The sequence below is a fragment of the Vicia villosa genome, linkage group LG6, assembly GCF_029867415.1.
Source record: "Vicia villosa cultivar HV-30 ecotype Madison, WI linkage group LG6, Vvil1.0, whole genome shotgun sequence".
NCBI classification, from domain to species: domain Eukaryota; kingdom Viridiplantae; phylum Streptophyta; class Magnoliopsida; order Fabales; family Fabaceae; genus Vicia; species Vicia villosa.
Window position 1 is genome coordinate 43,813,467 of NC_081185.1, and position 11,011 is coordinate 43,824,477.

Consider the following 11,011-nt stretch of genomic DNA (forward strand, 5'->3'; position numbering starts at 1 on the left):
TTACATTGATGGAATATTATTAAAGGTGATATAATTGATTATTTGAGTTATATATCTTATTGGGCCTAAATTGATTTGGAGGATATTAAATAAAGAGAAAGTTTGAACACTAAGCCCAATTGATTTTATATTAGGGTTTTAGAGATTTAAGAGTAGTGTTGTCACAATGAGGAAAAGAATAATAGAAGAGAAAGAGGCAAGTTTTGAAGGAGAAGAACAAGCTTAGAGATTTTCATCCATGGTGTCAAATTGAAGATGCATTTGGAGACTCATTGAGTTGCTTCCATTGATAAGGTAAGGGTTGAGTTCTCTTCCTATAATGGGGCTTATGAACAATTGTATGTTTGGGGATTAGGGGTTTAGGTTATTGCAATTGCAGTGTTGATTTGCTTCCGGAAATTGAAAATCTAAGAGATCCTGTCTCTGATATGTTGTCGTTGCTGTTTGTGCTACCACAAATGTTTGATTCATTCTGAAACTGCTATGTTTGAATGAATATGAAACTGTTATGTTTGTGTGTTAAACGTGAGTCTGGTATGTTAGTAATGGATATGAAATGGAAATGTAAGGAAGACAAGAGGAACACTGGTCCATGACGGACAACAAGAAGCTTGGTGGGCGTCTAGCCCCTGAGTGACGGTCGTCACTCTGTTTCAATGTTGTGTGTTCTTTGCTCTTGTTTTGTCCTGTTTCCCATTCAAGAATCAATTTTACATTTTATTCATTCAAAATTAACTTCTATAACCAATAACCAAACATACATGCATGTGCTTATTTTTCGTCGGCAACATAAGCTTTCAAGCATGAAAAATGAATATTTTTTAATACTAGTTTTTTTTTTCATGCCATTACACGTGACCTAACAAAACATTCAACTAAAGTCTATGCAATATATCTATAATGTGTCTTTTCACATGCCTAGCACACATTTGCTTGATTATTTCAAAGATATGTAAAACAGTAGGATAGAACTATTAGGATGCAAAACATTCCCGTTTGGTCGAAATAGCCTAATTAAGCAGTTTGTTTAGTTGTTCGGAATTTGATGAAAATTTACGTGGTAGCTAAGTTTAATTAGTACATTAACATGGTGGTGTTCTTTTGACGAAATTGTGATATTAATCGGTCGATTAATTAATGAAAGAATTAATGTCCTATAAGCCTATTTAATTGAAATAAATTTGAACTTAGATTAACTATTCGGTTTACCAGTAAATTACGATATCTTTAGTATTAAATCCAACGAATCGAATAACCGATGAAGAATAGAATTGTATCCGAATTAACCGGTTGAGCCGTGATTTTAGTGACTTGGAAGTATGACCCGAAAACTCATAAAGTTGTGAATATTAAGAATTTAACCAGAAATTAGATAACCGGTAGTGACGCAGAATATATCTAATTAATTAGAGATTAATAGGTGAATAATTTTGGTCAGTTGATAGTGGATTAGTGAGTTGATAAATCGAATAATTTATAGAGAATTATAAGACTAATTTGACTTGGCTTAATGTGTCGATTTGTTGTGATGATTTTGTCGGTATATGAAGTTATATGTTTGTGGTGTCATGCCGAAACATGATGATGTTGTGATGATTTTTTTAATATGTGATGTTATATGATTTGCGATGATGTGTCGAAACAAGACGATGTTTGTGATGATTGGTAATACGTGATGTTGTATATATTTGTGATGATAATTTTGTGACTAAGTGAAGAAGAAATATTATGGTGACGTGAATTACCTCGTATAATGGTAATTGATTGTGATATAGGCTTATGCCTCGTGACAATATGTGATTGTGATGAGTATGTTGTGTTGTCTTGTTTGTCGAGTCACATTGCATATGCATACTCTGTGACGACCTGGATTGGCAAATTAGTGAGGAAGGCTTATGTCTTATGCCTCAGATTCGGGCAATTGATGATGGGGGCTGAAGCTCCGATTGGTACCTGTTGCACCCCAAAATTTGCCCACATATTTAATTTCTAACTGGTTTAGGTTTTGCATTCATGTACATACTTCTTAGGTCATCTAAAGCATTATGCATCATTAATCAACAATTTTGCATTGGATCAAGGATTTTGAAAATATGGGGTTCATATATATACCTTGAGGCATGCAATTGGTCTTTATTTCAGGAGTTTGAGTGAAGACGTGGTGAGCCTTCTAGGGTTCATTATCATTAAAGTTCCTCTTCCACCTAAGAGCATATTCTCATTTTCTCAGTGATCATGGGTGATGTTCGTGTCCTTGGTCACTTGGGTTACAATTCATTAATTTTGAACTTTGGTATAAGAGATTGGGAAGATAAGTGGTGGGGACCTTTGCTCTTGATCGAAGTTAATCATGGGAGGTTGACTTGTCAACCATGGCTTATCTTTAAACTTGAGGTTTTCTATCCATTCATTCAAGGTTCAAAAAAATAAAAAAGGGTTGATCATGAGAATTTGAATTTTGGGAAGGAGGGAAAATACATGTCCAATCCCATTACAAAAATCCATACACTTACATCATTCAAAAGTTCCTATAAATCACATTGTACATATCATTCTATCTCAAATTCCATCACAAGCCATTATAAGTTATTCTCGATTTAACAAAAAAAACCATTCTCTAGTTCCATTACAATGTCATTACCAATCCACTATACATATCCAATTGTCCATACTCCACAAATACAATAGTCACATTACAAAAGAAAATTATATGTTCTACTTAAGGTCAGTATACATCTCAAGACTATTTCTTCTTTATCCCATGTTTCTTGTTAACCTCCAAGTCATTCTACAAGCTTCCTTCACCTTTTGGTTCCTTCAAGTCTCATAAAAACCTGTACATTCAAACCAAAACCTCATATCAGTGCACACATACCACATATTCAGTTCAACTTCCAGCTATACATACACTAAACCAAACCCCGCCACAAATACCTACTTCAAGTAAAAAAAAAAAAGGGGACGGAACAAAGCAAGTTCAATTCTGCAAGTTCAAAATAGTTCACATTAAAACCATACAGTTCAACATACATTCATACAACATACCAATCAGCATCATTCAAAAACTCACAATGCATACATTACTAATTGTAACTGTCATATCCCATATTTCCCAAAACAAATCCTTTCACTAACAAGTTTTCAAACCACTGTCCAAACAAACTTTCATACCAAAAACAATTCAATACCTTCAACAAAACCTAACTGTTACATAAAAGAAACCAGTCCCTGCACACACAACCTAACCAGCCATTCATTTCAAAAACCAATAAACAAACTTTCCCTAACCCACATCTACCAAACACTTGCAGCATATTACTAAACATAACTTCTTAACCACATTTTAACAGATTCAGTTTCAATCATTCCATAACTACCTAACAGATTTAACCATAACAGAATATATAACTGTCCTAACAACCCCAACAGAAATCTAACTAATTCCTCTAACTGCCAATAGACTCATAACAACTATAACAGAAAAAAACAGTTTTGTAACAAACTCCTAACATGTATAACTAACTTCCAAACCTAACAGAATCAGCTTATAACTAACCTAACGACCACTAACCAACAGTTACAAAACCTAGCAATCACTAACATATTTTTGAAAGAAGAAGAAGGGGAAGGAGTAACAGAAAAGGGATAACTGAAAAATCAGAATTAAGAACTAACCTTGGAATCCCTATATAACTGAATCACTCTTCACTTTGAGGTTCACGCTCATTTTCCACTCTCCTCCTTCACTCTCTCATAATTCACCTTCTCCTCTCCATTCTCTCATTCTCCTCCATTTTTTCAATCTTCCACACACCATTCATCCACCTTCCACTCTTCATTCTTCTCTCAATCTTCCATCATCTTCTCTGCAACCTCCCACTCTCCACCATAACACACACTTCATCTATTGCACCATCTTCTTCACCTCATAACAAACTCACCACAACCGAACCTTCATTTTCTTCAATCACCACTGAAATTCACAAGAAAACAATCTCACTTCAACGCTCAACACACACAGAAACAACAAGAAATCACTCAGAATTCGTACAAAGAAAAAGCTCAAGAACAGTAGAAGAAGAAGTTCAAAGAAGAATCAAACGCAAAGTTAAAGGATTGAAGACTTACTCAACATATCTTCACGTTTATTTCGTGCTTCGAGCGTAGCAAATTCCTTTCTTCTGGATTTCTTCAATCGACGTTTTCCTCTCGCATCTTAAGTGTGATTTCTGGGGCTTTTACGTTCATATCCCGTAGATTGAGATTGTTGAGTGCCAACGGATTGCCTAAGTGCAGAAGGGATTAGAGATGAGGTTTGATCAGAGGCGACGGGAACGAAGAGAGTGAGTTGGCAAGACAAGGAGAACGAGAGCTTCACCGGAGGGAGTCGTCTGAACGCCGTTGTTTCTGGTGAGGGGGGGCCGCCATCGTTCGTGAGTGAAGGGAAGAGTGTGGGAGTTTTCCTACATTCAATTCTCACAATCAGGTAACCCTAGCCCCTCTTTTAATTTCTTTTTGAATTAATGTGTATTGATTAACATAAGATTAGGTGAATTTGATCGTTAATTAGCATGAAAATAAGAATGTTATTAACTGACTACAAAGTTTGAATGTGATTAGCTATTGATTAGTGGGAATTAACGGTGATAGATTAGAATAATAATGGAATCAAAACCATTAGAAATTGGTGGATCAAGTGAACCTTTGGGCCTTACACTGATTGCTTGTTCATACCCCCATTCTGGCCCAGCTCACACGTTTTGTGTGTGTTTGAATACAAAAAAACTCTGTTTGGGCTCAATCCCTGGGCCTGCAGCGCTCTTGCTTAGGCTACACTCAAATTTCAACATAAACCCCCTGAGCCCATTTTTTCTTTGTTAGAATTTAGAATTCTTGACTTAGTCTTTGACATAGTTTTTTTAGACATTTAAAATCATGATTTTCTCATTAGATTTTTAGGTAATAACAATTGTTAGAATCATAATTTTTGTTTGATTTTTAGGTAATAAAAATGACATAGAAAACAATAAAATTGTTAGTTTTAGGGTTAATAGATTTTTAACATAGTTAAGCTTGAATTAGATTTCCCTTAATACTTAAAAAACTCATAAAAACAGTAGTATTTTTTAGGTTAATTTTGTGTTAGTACTTGAATTGCTTCTTTCATTCTTTTATACCATTTCCATGTTATCTTTTGCATAATTGTTGTGTGATTTTGTTACTTGTTTTTGGCTATATTTTTGGCCTACTTTGTTAATACCATTTTAATGCTCCTTTTAGAATTTAGTCGCCATGTTAACATTAGACTTAGATTAGAATAACAATAACTCTAGGTTTAGAAATTAGGTTAGTCTCCCCCATTCTCATTCTTTTTCTTTTTACAACATTAAAACGCCTAATAAATACTCAAAATAAAATCCCTTTAAAAAATACCAAGAAAATACCAAAAACATTAATAAAAAAGTGAAAATCATTAAAAAGGGAATGGAAGCTTGAATCTCCCTTGCTTTAGGGAATCATTCGAGTGCTTGGATCTCCCTTGCTTTAGGGAACCATTCGGGCGTAAGTTCCCAAATTCTAAAAGACACAAACCAAAGAGTAACTCGAGTTTCCCTTGCCTTAGGGATTTCCTCGAAACACTCAAACTCTCTCTCTTCTCTCCTTTCTTAAGGGCATTGTTATCTCCGCTCTATTGCATCCTAGGCTGTCCCCTTATGCAAGAGCGCGAACGTTAACTCCGCCCAACTAAAAAACACAAAAACAAACAGAAAATCGTGAGCCGAACTACGGTCGCTCTGATTCCTTGAAAGGGATACGTAGGCATTGGGTCGCGGGGCCTAAGCGAGCACACTTGTAAATAATTCCTTCTTTTCCCCGTATTTCTTTTGCATTCATTTACATTTAGGTTTAGACATAGATACACCCTTTAGATAGAAACAAACATAGGTGGATACCATCGAGTACGATGGGCGTGAGGGGTGCTAGCACCTTCCCCTTGCGTAACCGACTCCCGTACCCTATTCTCTAGTCGAAAGACCTTGTTCTTATTATGAGTTAGGTTATCTGGTATTCCTTTCCCTCGATGGGATAAATATATTAGTGGCGACTCTGATCCATTTTTCGCGGTAGCGACAGCTGGCGACTCTGCTGGGGATGTTGATAGACCTGTGCTGGTCCATTCCTAGCGAGTCGATCCTAGCCTTTGTTTGTTTTCTTTTATTGGGTGTTTCTTTGTTTATTATATGTTTGCATCATTTGTATATATATGCTTGCATATCATGTCTATTTCCTGTTTGCATATCATGTTTATTTCCGCTTGCACATCATGCATCTGGACTATATTATGGGTCCCCGTGGGGGCCACATATTTTTCTGCTTTGTTTTGCAGGTGGGGGGTTTGTGTGAGGTAAAAGGCCCACTACCCAGGCCAGTGACACATAGGATTAGCGTGGATGCTCATGTTGACTCCCGTAGCGCTTGCTATGATCGAGCTCGACATGGGGTACCACAACTGGGCGAGGTTCTTTCATGGAACACTGTGTCTGGCACGCTTGTTGCCTCAAACACTTTGTACCCCATGGGAACTGTAAACCCTAGTGACCATTAGGGACCACTTGTCCGTGTCTAGACTACATACCTGTGAGACTGGGGTGGGACAGGAAACCTTGACTCCTACATACCATGGCTCCTTCATATTTGAGGTTGGACCATTATTTGGTCTGTTCTCATGGTGCTTGATATTCTGGTATTCAAAAGGGCGTCGAACCTTTGATCCTGTGACATTTGACTTATACAGAGGTTTTACATCAGTTGTCCAGAGATTGTACAGATGCTGCTAAGATTATATGGACCTTGATCCCATGCCTTTGCATTGCATAACATCATTCCCTCATCCATTTCATTTGTGGGGGATCCTAAAGTCTGATTCTAAAAAAAAAGAGGAAATGAAAAAGTAGAAAAACAGAAAAAGATGGAAAAAAAGATACTATATGCAAAAAAGAAAAGAATAAAAGAGAAACAAAAGTGTGAAAAGGCTTTAGGATCCCTTGGAAATGAAACATGCATTCATAATATCATGCATTTCATAGTTCTCTTAGAAGCTTATGGGGGCCCTTTCTTCTCAGATTTCAACAACAAAATTGACTTCTCACCGTTGTGCTCAAAAGTTAATGATGGAACAACTCCGTGAGGACTTAACTCAGATGAGGACAGAAATGGGGATTAACCTGAATCAGTGTATGGAGGCTATTCAAGCCCTTGCTTTTAGACACGAAGAATTGAGACAGGTTCTTCAGAGACCGGATGCAAATGTTAATCTCAACACAGGAGAAGGTCTTGTGAATCAGAATGTTAGAAATACTGTTGAGATTCCAATTCCTGTTAAGGAGACTTCGGATCATGAGAATAATTCAGAATTTGAAGCCTTCAGGTTCCCGATTAACGAGTTTGACAAAAGGTTCCACCTCTTGGATGAAAGATTGAAAGCCATGGAAGGTCGTGACTCTATTGATTTAGAAGCTGCTGGTTTGTGCCTAGTTCCTGGAATTCAGATTCCTGCTAAGTTTAAAGTCCCCAACTTCGAGAAGTACAAGGGGACCACGTGTCCGATAGCTCATGTCAAGGCATTTTGCAACAAAATGGCTCCTTATGCTGAGAATGACAAGTTGTTAATGCATTTCTTTCAGGATAGCCTTAGTGGCACATCTCTTGAGTGGTATAATCAACTCGAAAGAACCAATGTCCGAACTTGGAAAGAACTAGCAGAAGCTTTTGTCAAGCGTTACAAGCACAATAGCAACATGGCTCCGACCAGAATGCAACTTCAAGCTTTGACTCAGAAAACTGACGAATCATTCAGAGAATATGCCCGAAGATGGAGAGAATTAGTTGCTAAAGTTCAACCTCCACTCTTAGAGAAAGAGCTCATGGATATGTTCAAAGATGTGATGGAAAGTCCGTACTACCAATGTTTGGCTGCATGTAAAGGCTCTGATTTTGCAGAATTGGTACTCGTTGGAGAACGAATGGAGCATGGTATTAAGAATGGTAATGTCCAAGTTTTTGGTACTCCTCCTGAATTCCCTAAGCAAAGGGATGAAGAGACCAATGCAGTTTCTGCTTACAAAGAGGAATCTCCTGATTATTCTCCTAATCATATCTCTTGTCACGAAGCGTTAGAAGGTACTTCTGTTCAGAATGACCCACAAATTTGTGCTGCAACTCTCAATCAGCCTCCCACTCAGTTTGTTCAACGGAAGCTTATCCCATATGATCAATCAGTTCAATTTGTGCCACAAAGGCAGAATTATCAATAGAATCGTCACCCACAAGGTAGACAGAAGCATAGAAGGCCGAAAAGAGTGTATGATCCCATTCCTATGACGCGTGATAAGTTGTTCTCTCACTTGATCAATCTTTCCTTGGTAGAACCAAAGCAGTTGAAGCTTGTTTCTTTCCCGTATCCTAAGGGATTCAACCCTAATGTTAGTTATGGCTACCATGCTGGGGCACTTGGGCATTCGATTGAAGACTGTCATCCATTCAAAGACAGGGTTCAAGACCTGATTGATTATATGGCTATCACTTTCACACCTGAGGGCCAAAATTGAAGTTCTCCTTTGACTCAGTGGATCTTCTGAAGCAATAAGTCCATACGGAGTCAAGTCTCCTCAACAATGGCATTCATTTAGTTCTTTATTGCATTTTCATTTGTAGTCTTTCTTTGTTTGTTTAAGCATTTCTAGCATGTAAAAATTTGTTAATTTTTGAATGAAAATCATAATACATTGTTTATGTTTGTCTTGAAGTAATCCATTCGTTTTCACTCAAAAAAAAAAGAGAAAAAAGTTTTCGGCATTACGATACCAACTTTACTAATATCTTGCTTAGGCAACGAGCGGAGGGAGAATGATGATAAAAAATGCAAAATCCCTAATTGTGCGTTTTTGAATAAAATCCTACTGATGATGTACAGGCATTGTTTCAAATCCCTAAACACCAGAGATATAAGGGAGATAGACCCTCGTTAACCCCTTTGAGCCTTGAAGGAGGAGTTTCTTTTTGATAAAAAAAAACCTTTATCTTAACCCTGGGGCAGGGTAGTGTTCATTTAACTTGATCAAGTGTTCAGAACTCGCAAATGATATGCATCTAAGGATATAGCAATGGTTATCCTCCAAAAGGGTTGAGAAATGTCAAAATTGCAATGGTTATCCTTCACCTATAAGGAGATCAAAAGATGACGATACCACAATGGCAATCCTTCATCAATCATGGAATGAGGCAGTCACAATCACTTCCAACGAATCAAAAACAATGCGAGGTCACACGACTTGTTCAAAAGAAAAGAGAAAAAAAAATGAAAAAAAGAAAGAAAAGAAAAAGTGATGAAAGAAAAATATAGCAATAAAAATAAAAATGATGGTGAAAATAAATCAAGAACAAAGTCGTGTGATAATGAATCAAAAGAATAAAAGGTGAGCGACTGCCGTGTCCGAAAAATCTCATTGATTCCTCAACCATTTCAAAATTCCTTGTGAGGGGTGAGCACTCATGTCGAGTTAATTGAACCTAGGTTTGGAGAACATCATGAAGGGAGTGGGTACCAAATAATTTTGAGCCTAAAAATCCTTTGTTTCTGAAAACCATAAACCCGGCCAAATTACAACCCTTAAAAGTCCTAATTGAAGTAGAGTTTATTTCGAAAACACACTCCGAAGAGATAGTGTTTAGCTGACTCCCAATGAAGCGTAACACATATTTATGTTGGTATCGTATGCTCGCCTTATCTTTCATTCATAAGAGGTGGCCACCTCATTTCATAAAAAAAAAAGAGTTTGTTTAAACTTCAAGATTAGCATAAACTTTGTATTAGAATTGTCATTCTTAGAATTAACATTCTTTTACATAGAAAACAATTGCTTAAACATCAAGGAAGTTTCCATGATGAGAATTAGTGAATAGATGGATCATGTCAAAGTACAAGAGACTTGAGAACTCCGTGGAGTAAGAGGCTCTCATGGATTGATTAGCAAGAGGCACATGGCTTGAAGACTCTGTTGAGCATGAACAATTGATGTTTTCTATGATTGGTTACCTTGGGAGGGAGAGTTTGAAGACTCCATTGAGTATGATAAAGTTGCTTCCATAGTTTGGTTGACTTCAAAGGAAGTGGGTGTGAAGACTCTGGTAAGATGTATGTAATCAGGGGCAATCGATTCGAGGTTTGACCTCTCAAATCCACTTAATCTGGGGCAATCCAGTCGAGGAATCTCTCTCAAAATTCAGTCAACCTGGGGCATAATCTTTTGGCCTGTATTGAAGAAACTGTCATTCACCTGTGAGGTGCGGTTGGCCGTCACATAGTGGAGAAGTATCATAATGCTTTTCCCCAGCAAGTTACTCTCTCCCCAAGCATAGGAGTTTATTTCTCCTGAGAGTTGATTCCATTCTTCAAGCATAGGAGTTTATTTCTCCTAGAAAAGTCTCTCCCCGAGCATAGGAGTTTATTTCTCCTGGGAATTCTTTCTCTCCCCAAATAGGAGTTTATTTCGCCTCGGATTTGTTCCACTCATCCCATAAAGAGTTCCTTATCCGGATTTCTCATCCCAAAATGGTGAATCGAAGGAATCTCCTCATGTCAAAAATCCTCCAAGCAATGGCACATGGTGAGAAGTCGGAAGTCATTCTTCAAGTTAATAATCAGAAGTATATCCTGCAAGTTAAAGTCCAATGTCTATTGGCACCCCCACAGAGTTCTTAACACTAAGGGGATTCTCCCTGATGTTTACCTCTCCCGAGGTTAGAGACGAAGCTCGATCGACAAGTCAACGAAATATTCTCTAAAGGGCCCTCGTTATCTCTGCATATAGTAATCATTGCATTCACATTGCATCTACAAAAATGCGTAGCATTTCCATGTATATGGAGCATTACGCCATGAAAAAGTTCAAACATGCATCAATGCGTAAGCCAAGTTTGTATGTGCTCCAAAGGCACAAAATAGTATATC